This window comes from Hyperolius riggenbachi, chromosome 7 (genome assembly GCF_040937935.1).
Source record: "Hyperolius riggenbachi isolate aHypRig1 chromosome 7, aHypRig1.pri, whole genome shotgun sequence".
NCBI lineage: Eukaryota > Metazoa > Chordata > Amphibia > Anura > Hyperoliidae > Hyperolius > Hyperolius riggenbachi.
In genome coordinates, this window is record NC_090652.1 from 302,799,241 (window position 1) to 302,823,417 (window position 24,177).

Here is a 24,177-nt window from a genome sequence, read left to right on the forward strand (position 1 = left end):
GATTGCTATTTTCTTTTTTCTTTTTTTTTCTTGACAATCCCTCCCTCCCCCCAGCCGGCCAATCACGGCGATCGGCTGTCTTAGGTTTCTGCCTATGAGAGCTGATCACTCTCTTGTCCCCCAGGGGGACAGCCGTATCACACGTCTGTCCCCAGTACAGCGCTGCTGCTGATCGTGGTTTCGCCGTGCAACAGTCTTCCGAGCGGCTATTGCCGCTCGGAGACTGAAGGCGGAGCTCCGCCCACCAAGTGGGAGATGCGTGGGCGCGATCTCCTGCAAACTGCTGCCCCAGGACTTTATGCCAATCGGCGTTAGCTGGTCCTGGGGCTGCCGCCATTGGCGTGACGCGGTCGGCAAGCGGTTGAAAAAGTACTGCATGCTGCTACATTTTTTTATCTGAATCAAAAATCGGATTGTATATAAAAAAAACAAAAAAAAAATAAAAAAATAAAAAAAAAAACAGAAATCGCATGTAGTGTGCAAGAGTCCTAATCATGATTCTTGGAGCAATCACGATTCGGCCCAGCAGCCAATCAATGCGATTGCTCTGAAAATGCTGCATGTAGAGTGATCACAACGCTCCTAGTGAAATCACCTCTATAGAGTATACAGTTGCAGGGCTTTACCGATCACATAACAACATCTGCAATAATATATTCGGCATTAAGCAGTTAATCCCAAAATAATCTACTGTAGTTGTGTTGAAAGTTAAAATTACAGACAATAAACATTACTTTTTTTACAACACAGCACAGAGCACACACACAGAATTGTTAACACACTTTTATAGCACTTTTATAAGAAAAGAGAGTTTTCGTACACTCTGAGTGAGAAGGCTGGAGTATACAGTAAAGGCGCACTCCCACTGTGAGATTTTCCTCTGACAAGCATAGATTTTTCGTTCGATGAGCGATTGTTTTGGCAACCTCACGACATGGGTACAAGAGCACGATTACACAAACAACGTTTGACAATGTGCAACAATAATGACAACATTGTCACGATGGATCGGATGTTTAAGATCCCTGACGACTCCCACACAAAGTACCACAATTGTTTAACCTCCTGTTCACATATCTGGGTAGGAAGATGGATCGGGGGAACTCGTTAGTCACTGTGAAGTTCCCCCTTCCATCTTCAGGTGAGTAATCAGCTTAAAGAGACTCAGGGTTGAGTCAAGTGGCCTCCAGCCCCATAAGCATGGATGTACCCTCACCGTCCTCCTTAGTGCCTCCGGTGTCTCCGGTATACGGCTCAGTGACACCAGCGGGGGCCTTCTGCGCATGCACGGACCTTCTACGCAAGCACAAAAGGCCCCGGCTGACGTCACTCAGTCAGACTGAGTCCGACTGAGCCGCGTACCAGGAGTTGATTGCGGCTGAATGGAGGATTCTGTGAGGACTGCGGGAGGATGGCGAGGGACACAGCCATGCTTATGGGGCTGAAAGAAGCCCCGGGTAAATAAAAAAATGCCCACTTGACTCATCTCTGAGTCTCTTTAAGGTACTTTCACATGGGTGTGTTGGGATGCTTCATAACAGCTGCTCTGTAACGCAGCTCACCAAACTGCAATGAACTACCTATGCTACGTTCACAGTGCGGTGGGTATGTTGCAGTACAGTGGAGAGCGCCATGGTAACAAACTATATACATTTAACAGTTACAGAGAAGCATACTTTTCATTGATGCTGTGCTTCACTGTATGTAATGCGACATACATAACAGTGGTGTAGTGGTTAGCGCTCTTGCCATGCAGTGCTGGGTCCCCGGTTCGTATCCCAGCCAGGGCACTATCTGCAAGGAGTTTGTATGTTCTCTCTGTGTGCGTTTCATCCAGGCACTCCGGTTTCCTCCCACAGCCCAAAAACATTCAGATAAGTTAATTGGCTTCCCTCTAAATTGGTCCTAGACTAAAATAAATACACTACACGATACATACATAGACATGTGACTATGGCAGGGATTAGATTGTGAGCCTCTCTGAGGGACAGTTAGTGACAAGACGATATACTCTGTACAGCGCTGCGTAATATGTCGGGACTATATAAATACTAAATAATAATGATGCGACGCAACATGATGATAAAGTGTGGAGTCGTTTTACCTATCTATTGCATTGCATTCTGCTGCTATAGGGAACACAATCCAACTCCTACTGTGAACATAGCCTGGGCTGGAACATTGGAATCATTTAGTGAACAACTGAACTTCATGCAGATGCACCATCTCTCACTTCCCTTCCCCCACAGCTTTCATACTGTGTTCTCAGGTACAGTACATATAGAAACTGAATGCAGAGGAGGACAGAGAACTTTGAAGGAAAGTCCCTGCTCTAGATGCCACAATGCAAGTAGGGGAGGAGGGACTGAGCAGGACTTTAGACAGAATCTTGCTCGTGGGGGAGAAGACTGGCAGACGCTGTCTGTGCGGAAAGGCAGCCCTCCAGCAATTAGCACAGCAATAAAGCTAGCAGCGCCCACAGAACTTGGTAGCAGATCCACCATAATTACCTGACTCTGTAGTGAGTGACGTGACTATTTCCTCCTTATCTTCAAGTCTTCAAGTCTCCCGCGCTGTTCTGCTCTCTGCCCAGTGTCAGATGGGAAGGAAGGGGAGGGGCGGTATGGGTCAGAGCACACAGCGTGCATAAGTATGAGAGAGACTCGAAGCAGCAGGACCTCTGTCCACAGATAGATAATTATAAAACAGCTGATCTCCTGTCAGCTACAACACCGCCCCAGCTCAAGCCCCGCCCTAGTCCCCGACCTATTCGGGCCTGCCCACAAATCCGGCCCTGCAAAGTTGCACATGCTCAGTTCAGAGCAACCCATTTCTTCCATAAGTTCAGATAGTCTTTGGAAGATGTTTGTTTTTTTAAGGTGGACGTTGTATTTGATTATGTAGCAACCTATGAAAAGTATATTTATAGGCATCCCTCATAAAAAAAAATCCAGTAAATATTTGGAGTTTTATTTTTACTACTAGGTGATGACCCGGCGTTGCCCGGGAATATATTTGGCTGGGGTTGACTCCACCCACTTTTTCTAACCCTTACACACAACCACTCAATGACCAAGTTTGTGAGCTTTGGGGTCTTTGGCATCAATAATTTGCATATTCCCATAGAAATTAAATCAGATTGGCTGTTTGTGGCTCCTCCCCTCTCCAGCATTTGAACCCCAGTCACCCAATGACCAACTGTAGCAGGTTTGAGGCATCTGCTATTAACAGTGTAAAAATGGCAGCAATTTAAATATTCCCCTTGAAAATCAACAGGTGAATTTTGATTCACCATCTAGGTAAAGTTTAAGAACCCTACTATTAGCAGTGTAAGAATGGCTGCAGTTTATATTTTCCCAGTGAAACTTGGTTTTGGCTCTGCCCACTTTTTGTAACCTGGACACAAAGTAACTCAATGACCAAGTTTGGTCAATACAATCATTTGTATTTTCCCAGTGAAATGAAACAAATCTAATTGGCTGTTTGTGGCTCCGCCCCCTTTTCTGAATTTGAACCCCAGTGACCCAATGACCAATGGTACCAGGTTTGAAGCTTGTGCTATTAACAGTGCAAGAATGGCAGCAATTTAAATGTTCACCTTGAAAATCAACAGGTGAATTTTGATTGGCTTTTTCAGCTCCACCCACTTTTCTGAATATTAATCCCAGTCACCCAGTGACCACCTGTGTCAAGTTTGGGAACCCTGCCATTAACAATGTAACAATGGTTGCCGTTTAAATTTTCCAATTTAAAAAGTTAGTTGTTTTGGCTCTGCCCACTATTTCTAACCTTGACATACAGTCACTCAATGACCAAGTTTATGAGCTATGTAGTCCTTGGCATCAATAAATTGCATTTTTCCATTGAAAATAAACAAATCTGATTGGCTGCTTGTGGTCCGCCCCTTTTCAGAATTTAAACCCCAGTCTGCCAGTGACTGTACCAGATTTGAGGCCTCTGCTATTAAGAGTGTAAGAATGGCAACAATGTAAATATTCCCCTTGAAAATCAATTGGTGAATTTTGATTGGCTGTTGTAGGCTCCACCCGCTGATAGTGCTAAGTCCACAACAAAGATTCCCTAGTATGGGGAAGATTGGGGTATAAAGGTCCGAAATACAATAACCACTTCAGGGCTAAACAAATATTCACATATCAGCCCTGCTCCCATTCATTCCCCAATAACTTTATTACTACTAATCACACCTAAATGATCTAATTATTGTTTTTTTCAGGACAAATTAGGCTTTTAGTGTGTGATCATTTTCTTTAGCAATTACCATATTTTCAATGCCTTAAAGGGTAAAGATAGGAAAAACTACTGAACAATGGACTATTTCTCCATTTACATCCATTATAGATTTACAATAAACATTGCTAACTATAAGTTAAACCCACAAATTGTATTTGCTTATTCATCCTGGTTATAACAACGTTTAGATTATGTTCCTAGCACAATGTATGGTGACAATATTGTATTTGGAAATAAAGGTGTCTTTTTTTTCTGTTTGTATACTGTTGATGATTATAAGACCTTATTTGCAAAAATAATAGTAACATACCCTCATGGCATAAATATTTAAAAAGCTAAGTTCCTAATGTAACAGTATATGTTGTTTTTTCATATTCTGTCACATTGTTTTCATTTTACAAGTCATTTATTTTGGTACAGAATATGCAAAAATGTAATTGCCTTTTATTCAGTTTGTGACTAAAAAGAATACACAAGACATGGGCCTCAACCCTAAAAATTTTTAAATTCTATTCTACTACTTATCACGTTTAAAATGTTACTACATATGTCTCTTGTAGTTTTGCTAAAACTTTCCCAAATTTGATTATAATTTTAAAAATGACTTTTTTATGTTGGATTAACCATTTCCGGACCGCAGTGATAGAGATCTACGCCCTGTTTTGATGGGCTCCTGGCTGGCAGGGCGTAGATCTCTATCACCGGCGCCGCCGCTCCCCGCCGCGATCGCGCGCACCGAACCGGCTGCACTTAGCTGTCTTATGACAGCTAAGGCTTCCGGGTATCGGCAGGAGCCGTCACTGATTGGCTCCCTGCCGTGTGATCGCTGTGAGCCAATCACAGCGATCACCCTCCGAAAGGCAACATAGTTGCCGTTCCGCCTCCCTCTCCGCCTCCCTCTCCCTGTCACTGTGGATCTTGTGTGACAGGGAGAGACGCACAGCCTGCAGCCGTGACAGGCTGTGCGATTTTAGTGTAAAAATAAACTTTTTTCCAGCTCTCCCCCCCCCCATGTATCCCTTGATCCCCTCCCAACCACCTATATATAGATCTATATATATATATATATATATATATATATATATATATATATATATATATATATATATATATATATATATATATATATATATATATATATCTATATATATATATATAGATCTATATATATATATATATATAGATCTATATATATATATATATAGATCTATATATATATATATAGATCTATATATATATATATATATAGATCTATATATATATATATATAGATCTATATATATATATATAGATCTATATATATATATAGATCTATATATATATATATAGATCTATATATATATATATAGATCTATATATATATATATAGATCTATATATATATATAGATCTATATATATATATAGATCTATATATATATATATAGATCTATATATATATATATATAGATCTATATATATATATATAGATCTATATATATATATATAGATCTATATATATATATATAGATCTATATATATATATATATAGATCTATATATATATATATATAGATCTATATATATATAGATCTATATATATATAGATCTATATATATATAGATCTATATATATATAGATCTATATATATATAGATCTATATATATATATATATATATATATAGATCTATATATATATATATAGATCTATATATATATATATATATATAGATCTATATATATATATATAGATCTATATATATATATATAGATCTATATATATATATATATATATATATATATAGATCTATATATATATATATATATATATATATATATATATATATATATATATATTACTGGATTGTGATTTTAACCACTTGCCGGGCGGCGGCAAAGTGGAGCCCGCAACGACCGCGCAATACGCCGATCGGCGGCGGCTCGTTGCGGACTAGCTGGCCGGGGATCGCACGCTGGATGTGCCCACCCGCGACGTCAACCCGCCAGCCAATTAGCAGCGGCGGCGGGTTGTTAACCCCCGATCTTCCGCATGTAAAGCGGATAATACGCTTTGTAATGTATACAAAGCGTATTATACAGGCTGCCTCCTGCCCTGGTGGTCCCAGTGATTGAGGGACCACCAGGGCAGGTTGCAGCCCTCCTAGTAAGTACCCAAGCACACTGATCCTGCCCCCTGATCGCCCACTGCACCCATCGGGGGCCTGCCCACCCCTGGGACACCTGTTTGCACCCAATCAACCCCCTAATCACCCATTAATCACTCCCTGTCACTATCTCAACGCTATTTTTTAGATTAGGTCCTAAACTGCCCCCTGGGGGCTCCTGAACACCCCCCCCCCCACACCCTTAGATCCTCCCTAGACCCTCCCCCCTGTGTACTGTATACATCTATTCTTCCCTATAATCACCCACTGATCACCTGTCAATCACCCATCAATCACCCCCTGTCACTGCCACCCATCAGATCAGACCCTAACCTGCCTTTTGTGGGCACCTGATCACCCACCCACACCCTCAGATTGCGTGCAGACCCACCCTCAGATCACCTCTGAAAGTGCATTGTTTACATCTGTTCTCCCCTCTAATCATCCACTGATCACCCATCAATCACCCCGTCACCACCTGTCACTGCTACCCATCAGATCAGACACTAATCTGCCCCTTGCGGGCACCCAATCACCTGCCCACACCCTAAATTAGCCCCCCAGACCCCCTCTGATCAACTCGCCAGTGCATTGCTTGCATATATTCTCCTCTGTAATCACCTACTGATCACCTATCAACCACCCCGTCACCCCCTGTCACCACCTGTCACTGCTACCCATCAGATCAGGCCCTAATATGCCCCCTGCGGGCTTCTGATCACCCGGCCAAACCCTCACCCGCCCCACCGCAGTGACAGAAAATTTTTTTCTGATCACTGCTGGTACGACTTAATTGCCATGTCCAGGTCATGATTTGAGAACATTCCTGCACTTCAGTGCCAATACAACCTGTCATCTAAGAAGCCACCCTGCTTATGACCGGTTCCACAAAATTCGGCCCCTCATAGACCACCTGTCATCAAAATTTGCAGATGCTTATACCCCTGAACAGTCATTTTGAGGCATTTGGTTTCCAGACTACTCCTCGTGGTTTTGGGCCCCTAAAATGCCAGGGCAGTATAGGAACCCCACAAGTGACCCCATTTTAGAAAGAAGACACCCCAAGGTATTCCGTTAGGTGTATGACGAGTTCATAGAAGATTTTATTTTTTATCAAAAGTTAGCGGAAATTGATTTGTATTGTTTTTTTTCACAAAGTGTCATTTTCCACTAACTTGTGACAAAAAATAAAATCTTCTATGAACTCACCATACACCTAACGGAATACCTTGGGGTGTCTTCTTTCTAAAATGGGGTCACTTGTGGGGTTTCTATACTGCCCTGGCATTTTAGGGGCCCTAAACCGTGAGGAGTAGTCTAGAAACCAAATGCCTCAAAATTACCTGTGAATAGGACGTTGGGCCCCATAGCGCACCTAGGCTGCAAAAAAGTGTCACACATGTGATATCGCCGTACTCAGGAGAAGTAGTATAATGTGTTTTGGGGTGTATTTTTACACATACCCATGCTGGGTGGGAGAAATCTCTCTGTAAAGGGACAATTGTGTGTAAAAAAAAATCAAAACATTTTAATTTAGAGATATTTCTCCCACCCAGCATGGGTATGTGTAAAAATACACCCCAAAACACATTATACTACTTCTCCTGAGTACGACGATACCACATGTGTGACACTTTTTTGCAACCTAGGTGCGCTAAGAGGCCCAACGTCCTATGAGTACCTTTAGAATTTCACAGGTCATTTTGAGGCATTTGGTTTCAAGACTACTCCTCACGGTTTAGGGCCCCTAAAATGCCAGGGCATTATAGAAACCCCACAAGTGACCCCATTTTAGAAAAAAGACACCCCAAGGTATTAAATTAGGTGTATGGGGAATTCATAGAAGATTTTATTTTTTGTCACAAGTTAGTGGAAAATGACACTTTGTGAAAAAAACAATAAAAATCAATTTCCGCTAACTTGTGAAAAAAAATTGAAATCTTCTATGAACTCCCCATACTACTAACGGAATACCTTGGGGTGTCTTCTTTCTAAAATGGGGTCACTTGTAGGGTTCCTATACTGTCCTGGCATTTTAGGGGCCCTAAACCGTGAGGAGTAGTCTAGAAAATAAATTCCTCAAAATGACCTGTGAAATCCTAAAGGTACTCATAGGACTTTGGGCCCCTCAGCGCAGTTAGGGTGCAAAAAAGTGTCACACATGTGGTATCGCCGTACTCAGGAGAAGTAGTATAATGTGTTTTGGGGTGTATTTTTACACATACCCATGCTGGGTGGGAGAAATATCTCTTTAAATGGACAATTGTGTGTAAAAAAATCAAAAGAAATCTCATTTACAGAGATATTTCTCCCACCCATCATGGGTATGTGTAAAAATACACCCCAAAATACATTATACTATTTCTCCTGAGTAAGGCGATACCACATGTGTGACATTTCTTTTGCAGCCTAGGTGCGCTAAGGGGCCCAAAGTCCTATGAGCACCTTTAGGCTTTACAGGGGTGCTTACAATTTAGCACCCCCCAAAATGCCAAGACAATAAACACACCCCACAAATGACCCCATTTTGGAAACTAGACACTTCAAGGTATTCAGAGAGGGGCATGGTGAGTCCGTGGCAGATTTCATTTTTTTTTGTCACCAGATAGCAGAAATGGAAACTTTTTTTTATTTATTTTTTTTGTCACAAAGTGTCATTTTCCGCTAACTTGTGACAAAAGATAAAATCTTCTATGAACTCACCATGCCTCTTAGTGAATACTTTGGGGTGTCTTCTTTCCAAAATGGGGTCATTTGGGGGGTATTTATACTATCCTGGAATTCTAGCACCTCATGAAACCTGACAGGTGCTCAGAAATGAGAGAGATGCTTCAAAATGGGAAAATTCAATTTTTGCACCATAGTTTGTAAACGCTATAACTTTTACCCAAACCAATAAATATACACTGAATGGGTTTTTTTTAATCAAAAACATGTTTGTCCACATTTTTCGCGCTGCATGTATACAGAAATTTTACTTTATTTGAAAAATGTCAGCACAGAAAGTTAAAAAAATCATTTTTTGCCAAAATTCATGTCTTTTTTGATGAATAGAATAAAAAGTAAAAATCGCAGCACCAATCAAATAGCACCAAAAGAAAGCTGTATTAGTGACAAGAAAAGGAGGTAAAATTCATTTAGATGGTAGCTTGTATGACTGAGCAATAAACCATTTAATCTGCAGTGGTCTGAATGGAAAAAAGGCTCTGGTCCTTAAGGGGTGAAAAGACTGCGGTCCTTAAGTGGTTAAAGAGAAGCTGTTAGGTATAGGGTCTCAGAGAAAAAAAACCACATAGATCAGTAGCTAAATATTGGCTGTACTTACATTACATATGCATTTCACTGTCCACGTTTGGATTTCACAGAATTTTTATATAGTATTTGCAGAGATTGATGCTCCTGACAGCTCATGGCAGGTTCCATGTTTGTCTGTCTTGTCTGAAGCCAATTGTGATGTAATATCCTCCCTTACCTTGCTTCCTGATGATTCGACTCACAAAAAAGATCAGGATCAAAGATTCTAATGGTTCATGATCCGGACAACACTACTGTGGAGTGAATATTAATTAGCCATGTGGCTAGGAACAATAGCGGACTCGTGCAGTATACTCTAACAGAACAATGTGCCATGTGAACAGCACATTGATTTTTCAGTGCTGTGAGTTGGGCTGCTGCTGTAACATGAGCCTGTACCTTTCCACTGTGAAAGCAGCCTCAGGGCGGGATAGGGAAATGAAGGGGAGGACCAAGGGAGTGCAGTAGGGAGAAGAAGCAGCCCCAGCATGCTTTGCAGTATCTGTTATGCGGCCTGCCGGGCTCCTTAGGAGCCTGGGAATAAAGAGGCTTGCTATTCAGCAAAAATCAAAGTAGATAGATTTTTAACTTCAGTATTGCCTTTTTGGCTTTCTTCTAAACTGTTTAACACAGAAGAATAGAGGTTTAAATTAGCTTTTGCAGCCTGACAGTTACTCTTTAAGTTTGTCCGTACCTATTTTTTATGTGATGTGTGTCCACGCTTTAAAACACACCAAAATGTATTACATAGTTACATAGTTATTATGGTTGAAAAAAGTCATACGTCCATCGAGTTCAACCAGTACAAAGTACAACTCCAGCCTGCTCCCTCACATATACCTGTTGATCCAGAGGAAGGCGAAAAAACCCTTACAAGGCATGGTCCAATTAGCCCCAAAAGGGAAAAATTCCTTCCTGATTCCAGATGGCAATCAGATAAAATCCCTGGATCAACATCATTAGGCATTACCTAGTAATTGTAGCCATGGATGTCTTTCAACGCAAGGAAAGCATCTAAGCCCCCTTTAAATGCAGGTATAGAGTTTGCCATAACGACTTCCTGTGGCAATGCATTCCACATCTTAATCACTCTTACTGTAAAGAACCCTTTCCTAAATAAACGGCTAAAACGTTTTTCCTCCATACGCAGATCGTGTCCTCTAGTCCTTTGTGAAGGCTTAGGGACAAAAAGCTCATCCGCCAAGCTATTATATTGCCCTTTGATGTACAGTATTTATACACGTTAATTAGATCTCCTCTAAGGCGTCTGTTCTCCAGACTAAATAAACCCAGTTTATCTAACCTTTCTTGGTAAGCGAGACCTTCCATCCCACGTATCAATTTTGTTGCTCGTCTCTGCACCTGCTCTAAAACTGCAATATCTTTCCTGTAATGTGGTGCCCAGAACTGAATTCCATATTCCAGATGTGGCCTTACTAGAGAGTTAAACAGGGGCAATATTATGCTAGCATCTCGAGTTTTTATTTCCCTTTTAATGCATCCTAAAATTTTGTATTCTACAACTCTTTTCAGATAAAATGATACCACATATGCCTCATTTAGTAACAAACTGCTGGTGCACTCTCCAAAAATACACTGGATGTTTATAAACGTCCAGTTGTCATTAAGTGAATGTAACCTTTATTGATTCACATTAAAAGCAGAAAGCCATTGGTCACTGAGATGCCACTGGCCGTGCTGGCTGGTATCATGCTGCTACTTTGATGAGTGAAATGACGACTTTATTTCACTGCACTAACACTTTGTCTGGTAATGGGTAGGATGGAGGTGCCCAATGTGTGTTCTATTTTAGTATTTTAAAATATAAATAAAAAAATATACAATAAAAGAGAGGTAATCACTTACTTCTCCAGAAGATATAGACACCAGTTCAAGTGGAAAAAAAGTTTTTCTTCAAAAAGCAATCTGACAACGCTTTTCACAGGTCATGGCCCGCTTCTTCAGGTCAATACAAAATGCCTTGATAGCATAGCGGATAGAGTGTAGGTGCCTCTAATAATCTTAACCACTTCACCACTGAGGGGTTTTACCCCCTGACCACCAGAGCAATTTTCACCTTTCAGCGCTCCGTCCATTCATTCGTCTATAACTTTATTATTACTTATCGCAATGAAATGAACTATATCTTGTTTTTTCCGCCACCAATTAGGCTTTCTTTAGGTGGGACATAATGCCAAGAATTATTTTATTCTAAATGTGTTTTAATGGGGAAAATAGGAAAAAATGTGGGAAAAAATTATTATTTTCAGTTTTCGGCCATTATAGTTTTTAAATAATGCATGCTACTGTAATTAAAACCCATGAAATTTATTTGCCCATTATTCCCGATTATAAAACCGTTTAAATTATGTCCCTATCACAATGTTTGGCCCCAATATTTTATTTGGAAATAAAGGTGCATTTTTTTCAGTTTTGCGTCCATCCCTAATTACAAGCCCGTAGTTTATAAAGTAACAGTGTTATACCCTCTTGACATAAATATTTAAAAAGTTCAGTCCCTAAGGTAACTATTTGTTTTTGTTTTTTTATTGTATATATATATATTTTTTTTAAATTACAAAAAAAAAAAAAATTGGGGAGTGTGGGAGGTAATGAGTTAATTTATTATGTAAAACAATTTATTTGTATGTGTAAAATGCATTAGGGTGTAGTTTACTATTTGGACACAAGATGGCCACAGTGAGTATGTTTGCATGCGACCTGTAAGCGACCGGAAGGACGCTTACAGGAAGCAGTAGGAGGCTGGGAGAATCACAATGATCGCGCTGTTTCTGAAAGAAGCAGCAGATCATTGCGGGGGCTTAGATCAACGAACGGGAATGGATTTTCCCGTTCATTGATCTCCGGGCAAGCGGGCGGCGGCGTGCACGAGCGACGGGTGCACGAGCGGCGGTAGCGCGGACAGCGGCGGGAGCGCGGAAGGTACAGATTTCTCCGTCCCTGGTTTTTTAGGAGGGAAAAAAAGGATGGAGAAATTCGTACCGCCGGGGGTAAAGTGGTTAAGATTCCTACACTCTATCCCCTATGCTATCTAGGCAATTTGTATTGACCTGAGGAAGCGGGCCATGACCAGTGAAACGTGTTGTCAGATTGCTTTTTGAAGAAAAACTTTTTTTCCAGTTGAACTGGTGTCTATATCTTCTCGAGAGGTAAGCAATTACCTCTCTTTTTATTACATATTGGGCTCCTCCATCCTACCCACTACCCGTCAGACCTCCTTTGGAGGTAATAGCTTTGCAGTTTTTCTGAAAAGCCTATCGTACTACAGGAGAGCGACCATCCAGTATCCAGCAGGGCCTGTTAATTCTCTGCAGGCCTATACTGTGGTTGCAGGAACTGCAACCCACCTTTGTGAGTATATGTCTATATCATTTTATCCTCCCTATATCTGACGATACTGCATTATTGGGCTCCCCATCTCTCCCTACTTCTCACCTAGGTATTCTTGGCCCTTACAAGAATCGCCAAAGAAAAAACCCTATAGCACTTTGTCTGCAACACTAGGTCATTTTCACCCTGACGAAGCCTACATAGGAGGCGAAACATTTTGTGTTGTCGACTTTTTTTCTGAAATTCACTAATATTTTCCTGCATGTGGCAATAGTTCAGTACTATACAAAAAATATATCTTTAATTCACTTGCACGGTAAAATGTAGAAGTCTCATCAGCTGTGGAGTAGGTCTCTGCATTAGGGATGGCGATTTCCGATTTCGACAAAATTCCAGTTTCTGCAAATACTGATACCGCAACATTCCAACGGAATTCCAATTCCGATTTCCGCAGAAAGTGTTGTTTTTTTTGCCGTTTTTGTTAATAAAGGTAGGTAATTTTTTAAAAAAAGGTTGATTTTTACGGAATCCACAATATAATTTGACTTGGAAATACTTGGTAGTATTGGACCAATCAGAGAATGCAAAACATTACCGCAGGAATGGGAAAACCACAGAAATCGTAAACCAATCACAAGACTCTGATGCCATTCTGATGGATTTTCCGATTTTTATAGTGCCGATTGCCGGTGTAGAAAAACAATTTGCGATCGAAAACTGAGAAATTGGCTTTCTGCTGGAATTTTACGACCTTCCAGATTCTGTAGCAAGCTGGGATAGCAAGCTGGGATTCTTCTTCTGTAAGTGAATCCAATGCCAGACGAAGAATCACACCCTACTGTGGAGGTGCAGGACTGGGTAAACAGTCAATGATAAATACAGAAGGTCCGCACACTCGCTTGTAGACCAAGTCTGCTTCTATTCAATAGATGTGACACAAATCCATTCTGTAAGCCAATGACTCGTTTCGGTTGCCCCGAGGGGTCCCCTTTGTCAAGGTAATAACACAGAATGGTAACAGGTCTCCTGTAAGTGGTCTGCCTGAGCCATTGTGACAGCCTACGAGCATAAAAGTCCCTCCTTGCATCCCTATAGATGTGCATGCTTACCTAGAGGGCCCACTTTTGTGTATCAGTTTATAGATTTGCACGTCTAAAGGAATACAAAAAAGCCTTTATGAATATCTCCTGCTCTTGGGGGTTCTTTGTTTACTTTCTGATGTCCCGCCCGGCAGTACATCGGATCAAATGGGGTGAGTAGCAGGAACAGGTGGCTCTTCCTATCGCCCATTTGGTTTGTCTGTCAATTTTACCTAATGCGGATTGCTAGTTATGAACAGATCCAGGCTGGCGTTAAAATTCCAGACATTTCTTGAGGTATTTACTGCAAAAGTGGAAAATTTACCCCACTAGTCAGTAATTTTACTTTTCAATGAGGTTTTAGTAAATTTGGCGTTTGGCAAGGAACGCACGCTGAGCCATATCTTCAGACTCCATGCTGACATGCTGACAGCAAACATTGGCTTACTTGAATCATCATAAATAAGGACGTTCCCTGCATACTGTGGGTTCTTCGTGTTCCTCTAATTTGACATAACTGCGATTATTTGAATCCAGCTATGAAGCATACTTTTTTCCTGAGATTTTGATTGATTCCAGCCAATTACAAGATATAATTTAGCCAGGAAATTCATTACTCCTGAAGAAGTGAATTGTATATGGTCCGATGTTTCACGAAACGCGTCGAGAAAATTGATTGTTTACCTCGGCTGTACATAAACTGTCAAATATATGGATATATTTGTCCCAAAGAGGATTTACATGATACTTATACAATGGTGGACATGACATAAGGGACAATTTCTAGTTTATTAGGAACTATGCATAATGTTGGTAAACTGTTTAAAGGGACTCCGAGCAGTGCAGAAACTATGGAAAGATGGATATCATTTTAAAGCTCTCTTTCTCCTCTTTCTGACAACACCTAAATCGGCGCCCTATGCCTTTTAGTTTTCTCTATTTTCGCGATCGAAGTCGCAGCAATTTCAATCACGAAAATAGGGAAAACTAAAAGGCGTAGGGCGGCGGTTTATATATCATTGGAAAGAGGAGAAAGAGAGCTTTAAAATGATCTTTCTGATTTGATTTAATCATGACTTTGCTGTAATGGCTATGCGGATACCGTGTATTTGTATTTATGTGAATATTTTTTAAAGATTTATAATAAATCAATGTTTTAATTGGTTATTGAATGATTTGGGTCAATACTTACTTATTGAGGTTGAGGAGAAGGTTTTGTCTATAGTTCATCCCCTTTAAAGAGGAACTCCAGTGAAAATAACGTGATTAACAAAAGTGCTTCATTTTTACAATAATTATTTATGAATGATTTAGTTATTGTTTGGCTATTGTAAAATCTTTCCTCTCCCCGATTTACATTCTGACATTTATCACATGGTGACATTTTTACTGCTGGCAGTCAGTGGAAGGAGATGCTGCTTGCTTTTTTGGCAGTTGGAAAGAGCTGTTATTTCCCACAATGCAACAAGGCTCCCACAGTGTGATGTCAGCACCATGGTCCTGACATCACACTGTGGGAGGGGTTTCACCACAATATCAGCCATGCAGATCCCCTTGATGATCCGTTTGAGAAAAGGTAAAGATTTCTCATGGGAAAGGGGACATCAGCTACTGATTGGGAAGAAGTTCAATTCTTGGTCATGGTTTCTCTTTAAGGTCCCTGTCTACCCGTAAATAAGACTTACATCTTAAAAGGGGACACATAAGGGGATCACTTCTCCATATTCTAATATGTCATCTTGACTAGACCCATTGGTCAAATTTCTCATGGGTAATTTGTGTCAAGGCGTTTGGCAAGATCTTTGGTAAAATCTGCTGTTTTCTGCTTTACCATATGTGGTAATGCTTAGTAAATTGAAGCCTTTCAGATAAAGAGAATGAACAGCATCTATCTGGAGTTTTGTTTTTAGACAGTGCATATCTGTCCAGTTCCATGCGGGCGTTCCTTTACATCGAGAACGTTTAGTAAACCATTGTCCCCGGTGGAATCAGGACATTTGGGCTCCTGGGGCTAATGGACTATTTGGGCGCCCATAAGGCGCTAATACAAAATATCAACTATTTGGCGGCAAAAAAGAAATTTGGGCACCCAATAAATAGCGGGCGCCGGGCCCCTCCAAACAAATTTTTTTTGTTTTGAGAATTGGCATTTCGATAAATATTATTTTTACATTTGTTTTAAGAATTATAATAATGTACATTATCATTTTGAACTTTATTATCTTAGAAATGGATCGCTTTTTGTATTAACGTTATTTGCAGCGGAGAAAAAGGGTTTTAGGGAGTAATGCAAAATATATTGTTTTGAAATTTGTTTTGAGAATTATAATATTGTAAATTATCGTTCTGAAATGTATTATGTTAGAAATGTATCGCTTTTTTGTATTAACGTTATTTGCAGGCAGAGGAGAAACTGGAGTTTTAGCGTTGGGCATCAGGAAGGGGGTTTTAGGGTTAGGCACCACCAGGAGGGGTCTTAGGGTTAGGCAGTGGGCACCACCAGGGGGATCTTAGGGTTAGGTACCACTAGGGGGGTCTTAGGGTTCAGCACCACCAGGGGGGTCTTAGGGTTAGGCACCACTAGGGGGGTCTTAGGGTTCAGCACCACCAGGGGGGTCTTAGGGTTAGGCACCACCAGGAGGGGTCTCAGGGTTAGGCACCACCAGGAGGGGTCTTAGTGTTATGCACCACCAGGTGAGGTCTTAGGGTTAGGCACCACCGGGTTAGGGTCTTAGGATTAGGCAACAGAGTGTATTAGGGTTAGGCGCCACCAGGGGGGTCTTGGGGTTAGGCAGCACCCGGGGGTATTAGGGTTAGAGAGCCACAACAATGCGATCTCTAAAAATTATGCTGGGGGACTCCTGGGGACAGCCGGCGGTGTGCCCGACACAGTGTCGGGCATAACGCTAAGGAGGTTAATGCTGAAAAGTGCTGCCTAAAAAAAGAGGTAATTTTGTAGGCTTCAGAGTCTCTTTAAAACCACACTCTGTCTTTTAAGCTATAAAACAAAGCAGAAATAATGACCCTTTGAACTTTCCTGCAGTAAAACCTTATCTCAAGCTCAGAAAACAGAACTTTATTCAACCCAGTGTGTCGGGGAGCTCAGAGAAGCTCTTTTTGCATAGATGACAACTGAATTTGTTTTAACTCTTCCTGTACTGGAAACAATTTGAGACAATTTTCTTTGCTACTAATGTTCTATTTCTTAGCTGTACTACACATACAGTTCAGTATCTCCTGAGTTTATATTCCCTTCAGGTTTGCTGTAACACCCAGCGATGCCGAGCCGACAGCGGCGTGGAAAGAATGAGATGGCGAAAATGAAGGGAAACGAAGGCAGAGCGATGAGGGGAACATTCTGTTTTGATGCCAAGTTCAGTAGCTTGGAGAGAAATGTCCCAGGCTTTCCAGTCAAAGGGTCAGCAGCTGGAGGTGGAAAATTGCCACCAATAAACCGCCATGGGAGAGCGTGCTGAAACCTTGTTAGTACCAGCGCATACCAGACCCGTCCAGCTGTGGATTCTCAGTGCCAGTTTATATGGTTCCTATTCACAAGCCTTTCCCAGCGGGTCTTATAGAGGTTGTGGACAATCATCATTAAAGTGAACCAGAGACGAAGCACCCTCATGCATTTTACCATATATATCAGTGGGAACATTAGAGAAAACACCTACCCTGCTCTCTGTTTCATCCTACACTGCTCAGCCTGCTTGTTAACAGTCCTGATAAAACCCCTGACTGAGCATTCAGTCTGGCTTTGCTCAAGAATCATTATAGCTTAGTCTGTCTTCTTTGATGTCTTTTCAAGCCCAAGCCTGCCCCCTTTTGGCTCTGCTTTCCTGTTCTGTATACTTGCAGCATCACAGAGAGCTGTGATGAGATGGGAGGAGCTTCTAATGTAAGGGTATATTGAAGAAATGGTGATTTCATTTTACACACTGCCCACTAAGGCCCCGTTCACACTTGCGGTTTTGTCAAAACCGCACCGGATGTCCGGACCGCACCGGAGCCGGACCGGACCTGATCCGTACGGTTCCTATCCGGATCCGGTCCGGATCCGGTCCGTTTGCATCCGGTTTCCGTGCGGTGTGAACACGGTTGCGGTCCGGATCCGGTTTCTTAAGGAGATACCATCCTGTAAATACCTGGGGTCTGGGAGGTCAGCAGAAGGGTCTGGGGTCATTGTTGGAGACAGGTGGACGTGTGGAGACCATCCGTGGATACAGAGACTGCAGTTGGGACCATGGATCCAGGCATTTTTTACTCGTAAACCTGGGAATTCTCTCCTTCCTGTTGTTCGCCTCCTCGTTATCAGACATCAGACATGTTGCTGCCAAAACGAGCTCCAGCATGAAATCGCTGCTGCCCCACTCTTTGAACGCTGGGCCCATGTGGTCCCCATCCAAAATGCATAGGAAGTGGGGTAGAACGTCCGGTTTTTGTAGCCAGTGTGTTGTGCGCTCTCCGGCTCTCATTGCTTTGTATTGGCCGGATGGTGCAGTCCGGCTCCGCTCCGGATACGGCTGCCGGAGGAGCCGGACCAAAAAATAGCGCATGTTGGAACGGACGCCGGAGTCCGGATCCGGTCCGGATCCGGTCCGGCTCCGGTCCGGCAGAACGGACGTATGTGAACGGACGCATAGGCTTTCATTGCTATTGCCGTGCGTCCGTTCCGTCCGTTCTGCAAGCGGTCCGGCTCCGGCACGGCGATTCCGGACGGCCACCGCTAATGTGAACCGGGCCTAAATAATATGCTTTTCTGATGAACTGTGTTTTACGTGACGTTATATTAAAAAAACACAAAAACCAGCACACTAGAGCGGCGAAAATGCAAGGTATAGTATTTATTTTGTAAAATCTATTGGGGGATATGTTTATTTTGTGCCAAAGCGTTCATCTCTGGTTTCCTTTAAAAAGGCCGTATTTACTGAGGATGGAATGAGCTCTCCCCAGGGCTAGAGTTCTCTGGTCACCAATGATCTGGTGTATTGGGGACACCTAATCCTGACCCTGTCGGTAATCATGCCAAGAATTCCCAAAGGGTGCAGTAGAACTGTCCATGCTGTGTTTAAAGGGACAAAATCCCAGTGGATGGGAATCCTCCACTTTCTTGTTCGTTTTGCAGGAGTCATGCAGCCAGCCAATCACCATGCGGGGACTGAAGCCTCATGGTGATTGGCTGGCTGCAGAATTCCTGCAAACTAACTAGGAAGTGAAGGAGCACAAACACTGGTTCGCATGACAGCTGGGGGCCCCAGTCTCGCTCACTGGCTGGGGCCCCCAAACCACCATGCGATACCCAGAGGGAAGTGCGGGTGGGCCCTGGACCTCTCACCACCAGGGAATTCAGCCCCACTGCCTCTGCACTGAATGCTAACTGCAACAAACACAATTTGCTCACTCCCAGCTAGAGCAATTTCCTACCTTTATCTGGTCAGCAGGCGGCAGTCAGCCAATCAGGTGTACTGTCATACACCCTTTGCCTGCTGTACCAAATATAGCAGGAATTGCATAAATTAGCATTCAGGTGGGAGGCTTTGTTTGGATGTAATCGAACATTACATGTTTTACACAGGGACGCCCCGTGTAGGCACATCTCCCTAACCACTCACATGTCAACCGCTGCACCCCCTATTGCTACGCCCCTGTCTATTAGAGATGTCGCGAACCTCCGATTTTCGGTTCGCGAACCCTGTTCGCGAACCTCCACGAAGGGTTCGGTTCGCGAGGAGGGAGGTGGGAGGTAACCCACAAGAGGCTAATTAAAATCTCCCTAGCAGAGTGTGTAGCAGCTGTCCCATAACTAATTAGTGTACGCAGACAACTGAGTCAAATGGTATAAGGACTTTGCTTGGAGGAGGGAGGGTGGGCGGGCTTACAGCAGTGAGACCAGTGTGTTTGGCAATAATATGTCTGCTGACAGTGATATGGAGGGTCAAAGTTTTGCTCAATAGAGCATTATGGGGCGAATTGAACTTCCGCAAAAGTTCGCCTGATGCAGGCGAACGCGAACCCCCAAAGTTCGCCTGGAACCGTTCGCAGGCGAACCGTTCGCGACATCTCTACTGCCTATAGGCTCCACTAATGGCGGCTTGCACTATTGCCGCCTATGGCGGTGCTATTTTTATAGGCGCTTCTCCTGCGCCATATTTATCTGCTCCTGTACAGACTTGTTTTAGTTTTATGTTGCACAAACTGAAACCTATATTACAAAACGTTCTTAATTTCTATATCATGTAAAAGAAACATAAATCCTCCTAAAAAGGAGAAGAGGGCCTGAACTAGAGTTTTAGCAGTCCCTATAGGGAATCTGAACTGAAGTTGGCCGGAGTTCCTCTTAAAGTGAGAATCGCTGTGTCACTTCCCAGCTCGCGAGTCATATGTTGTGTCTTCGCCTCTGTGCCATTCTGTCTATTTGGCTATTTAAGATTTCGCACATGGTGCCATTTCAACACTCTCCCCTGGAAAGCTGCCCAGACTTTCTCCCTCTCCCCCTCGCTGCCCCTGCCAAGGACCACAGGCAGATGCCACCCGATAACACAAGAGTTGGCATAATGAGTTTTGTGTCTCCTTCGAGCCTGGAGACAAAACAGCACAGGGGGGTGTGTCAGAGACGGTTTAGCAGCGGTCATCGTGCAGCATTCCTGACAGGCAGCTGTGTTTATCCAAAGCTCTCTCAGACACATTCTGCCAAACAATGTCCCCTTCATTAGACACAATTCCGATTGCTCCACTGTCTGCTGTAAGGCCGGCTCAGCCCGTCGGGCCGCAGAACGTACAGAAAGAGTCGTCCGGGGGCTCTCGCCAGCCTCACCGGAGCCCTGTCAGCTAGAAAGAGCTTTATACAAAACATTTTTAGGGCCAGTGCACACCAAAAACTTCTAGCAGATCCACAAAACACTAGAGGTTTTTGAAGCAGATTTTCAGAGTGATTCTAGGCATGTTTAGAGAGGTTTTCTAAACATGCCTAGCATTTTTTGGAGCATTTTTGTGTAACAGATTTCATATATTGTTACAGTAAAGCTGTTACAGAACAGAACAGCTTCTGTAACAAAAACTCCTCGAAAACCGCTCTGATCTAGCGTTTTTCAGAGCTGTTTTCCACTTTCCTATACTTTCACATTGAGGCAGAAACGACTCAGAAATCTAAAAAAATGCTGCAGCCCCCGAGTTTGCTTTTGTGGAAAAAACAAACCGCACTGGCGTGCACCAGCTCATTGAAATACATTACCCAAGCGGTTTTGAAACCGCTAGCGTTTTTAAAAACGCTCATGAACCGCTCTGGTGTGCACCAGCCCTTAAAGAGAACCAGAGAGGAATAGTTAAAAGTTATTTATACATACCTGGGGCTTCCCACAGCTGCAGAAACCCTAATTGCTCCCACGCTGCGGTCCTCAGCTTCCTCCGTTCGCTGGTGCGGGTCCCTTCACTTCAGCCCGACTGGCCAGTCGATCGTAGCTGAAGTGCGCTCCTTGCGTACCTCTCCAGCGGCTGCTGGAGAGATACGCAAACAGCGCACTTCACTGGCGTAGTCCTGCAGCAGTAGAGTTCAGGGTATGACAGTCGCACAGCACCATTTCCCCTTGCATATTTCCATACGGCAGAGCGCGCCTACAGGGTAATGTGCAGGAAGTCACTGTTTTCTGTCCAATATTGGGGGGGCATGGATGCCGCACTGCCATAGACTCCAATTGAAAAAGTAGCAAAAAATGGTTGAAAAAATGCTGTCAAAATGATTAGAGTGTTTTTTGAAATATAGGATTCTCTTTCTCTTCCCCAAAACTGGGGGGGGGGATGGGCAAAGTGGGTGCTTCTTAAATTCAGAAAATACATAAAAAATGGGGAGAGAGCGCAGGGAAGCACTTACCCATGGGCATAACAATCACCCCTGCGACCCCTGCAACCACAGGGGGGCCCTCCACCTCCCTCTCCCCAACTGCAAGTGCAGCCAATTAGCAAATTAACCTCCCCATTCGCTCACAAAACCGTGTGCAGGAGCGGGTATAACGTTTTCCTGCTTCCAGAGGCTGCTTCACAGCAGAACACTCTCTGCTGCCATTCGCCAGCCCCCAATCCCGTGGAGTTCAGGGACAAAGGGGGCCCCACGCTATCATTTTTGCAACCGGCATCTTCTGCACCTGTGCAAGTGCGTGGCAACACCACTCTCGACCTCACTTGCGTAGCCTGGAGCGTTCTGTACAGGCACAGAAGTACTGCATCTGGGCAGAATGCTCCAGGCCACATGATCGCAAGAGACGGGCTGCACGCTTGCACAGGCGCACAATTTGCCAACCTGGCGAGGTCGGCATTTGCAACGGAGGGTTTCCCAGGACTCCAGAGCTGCGGTGAGGGACAGATAGGCTGCCAGGAGCTGGAGGAAGCCCCAGGTAAGTAGATCTGTTTTTGTTTTTTTAGCTTGGACGTGTCCTTTAAGTGCCTGCAGATGTTCAGTGGCCACTCAGCTTTGCCCATCACCCCCTCCATGTTTTTGGTTCCCCCTCCCTTATTCAAAGCACCAAATGATCACAAGAACAACATACCCTTTTTGATTGTGCTCCCGATTGGTTGTGTATAGTAGCCACGGCCAGGAGTGCTCTGGGCATGCGCAGTATCAAATGTTACTGAACCACCCATGCTCCTGGTCGAGGCTCCTGTACACAGCCGTGGGGCAGCATTCATGGAACAAACGCACGAATGGACAGAGCATGCGTCCTTTACGCAAGAATGGGGGGGGGGGTGAGAAAGCACAAGTTGGATTGGAAGCTGGCAAAGCTGAGGGGTTGCAGAGATTTTGGGGGCACTGAGGAACCTCCAGTTATGGAAACCTTATATATTTATTTTTAGTTCAGGTGTGCTTTAATCTGAGTTTATCTCCCGGCCTCTTGAGTCTTTGCAAACTATCCTCATGTTTTTCCCTGCTTTGTTTTCGGAAACAAGCGTTGCGCTGATCTTATCATCTTGTTTTGAAAAGTTCTTGAATGAGAGAATCTTGTGCCCCCATGAAGAAGGGGGAAAACATTCAATTCATCCTGGCAGACGTGACAAGGACCGCGGTGGCACGGAGATGGTCTCTGTGCTTCCGAACACAAACATGTCAGCGCGCTGTTCAGGGATGTCATAAAAAATGGCAGTTGGCTTTCCAGGAGTTTTGTGACGCTTCCGTGAACATGTAGATCGATCAAAGGATCAGGGCTGACACTGCGATGTAAATGTGTTATTAACTGTCAAGAGCCGATGTGGAAGAGGACAAGCTTCGTGATATTAGTGGCATTCACCTGAGACAGAACTAGAGCACGTCCCTCCCAGTACTTTTAAAGAGTACCTGTAATTTTATCATGTGAAATAAGTGCAACATGCAGATTCTTAACCACTTGCCGACCAGGGGATTTTTCAGTGATCGGTGCTGCCTGGGCTCTACAGCCCGCAGCACCGATCAGGAGTGCAGCAGGGCGATCAGACTACCCCCCTTTTTTCCCCACTAGGGGGATGTCCTGCTGGGGGGGTCTGATCGCCGCCGGCTGCATTTGCTTAGCGGGGGGGCTCTTCAAAGCCCCCCTCCGCAGCGCTTTCCGCCCTCTCCCTTCCCCTGTGAGCTGCGCAGGACGGATTTCCGTCCTGCGCATTGAAGGATAGGCTTCAGCCTATCATATGCCGGCGATCCCCGGCCAATCAGAGGCCGGGGATCGCCGATCTGCCTTACGGCGCTGCTGCGCAGCAGCGCCGTATGATGTAAACAGCGGGGATTTCTTCCCCGCCTGTTTACATTTTGCCGGCGAGGCGCAATCGGCGGCTCTCCGGCTGTTCACGGAGACACCCTCCATGAACTGACATGGAAAGAGTTTCCATGGTAACCCGCAGACGACCAGTTTACGCCAATCGGCGTTAGCTGGCCGTCAAGAGGTTAAAGAACAAGTGACACCCATGCTAACCTAGAAATAAAAAACACATATATAAGTAGATAAATATAAGTTTTGCAGAGCGAATGTATTTATTCATTAAAACGCAATTGCTGCACAAAGGGATTTTGTGAGCTTTTGCGTTTTTTCCTGTACCTTCCATTG

At 43.5% G+C, this 24,177-nt stretch overlaps 2 long non-coding RNA genes across 7 annotated transcripts in view; one reads left to right on the forward strand and one right to left on the reverse strand.

The window, feature by feature from the left end:
- The window catches only part of LOC137525896 (uncharacterized), a 35,046-nt gene extending 17,201 nt beyond the window's left edge, over window positions 1-17,845 (forward strand). The window contains exon 3 of the long non-coding RNA XR_011023049.1: window positions 17,375-17,845. This is a non-coding gene — a long non-coding RNA (uncharacterized lncRNA). The remainder of the gene's footprint in view (window positions 1-17,374) is intronic.
- Window positions 1-24,177, reverse strand: part of LOC137525897 (uncharacterized) — a 110,879-nt gene that overhangs the window by 76,084 nt on the left and 10,618 nt on the right. The gene's annotated exons all lie outside the window — the stretch shown is intronic.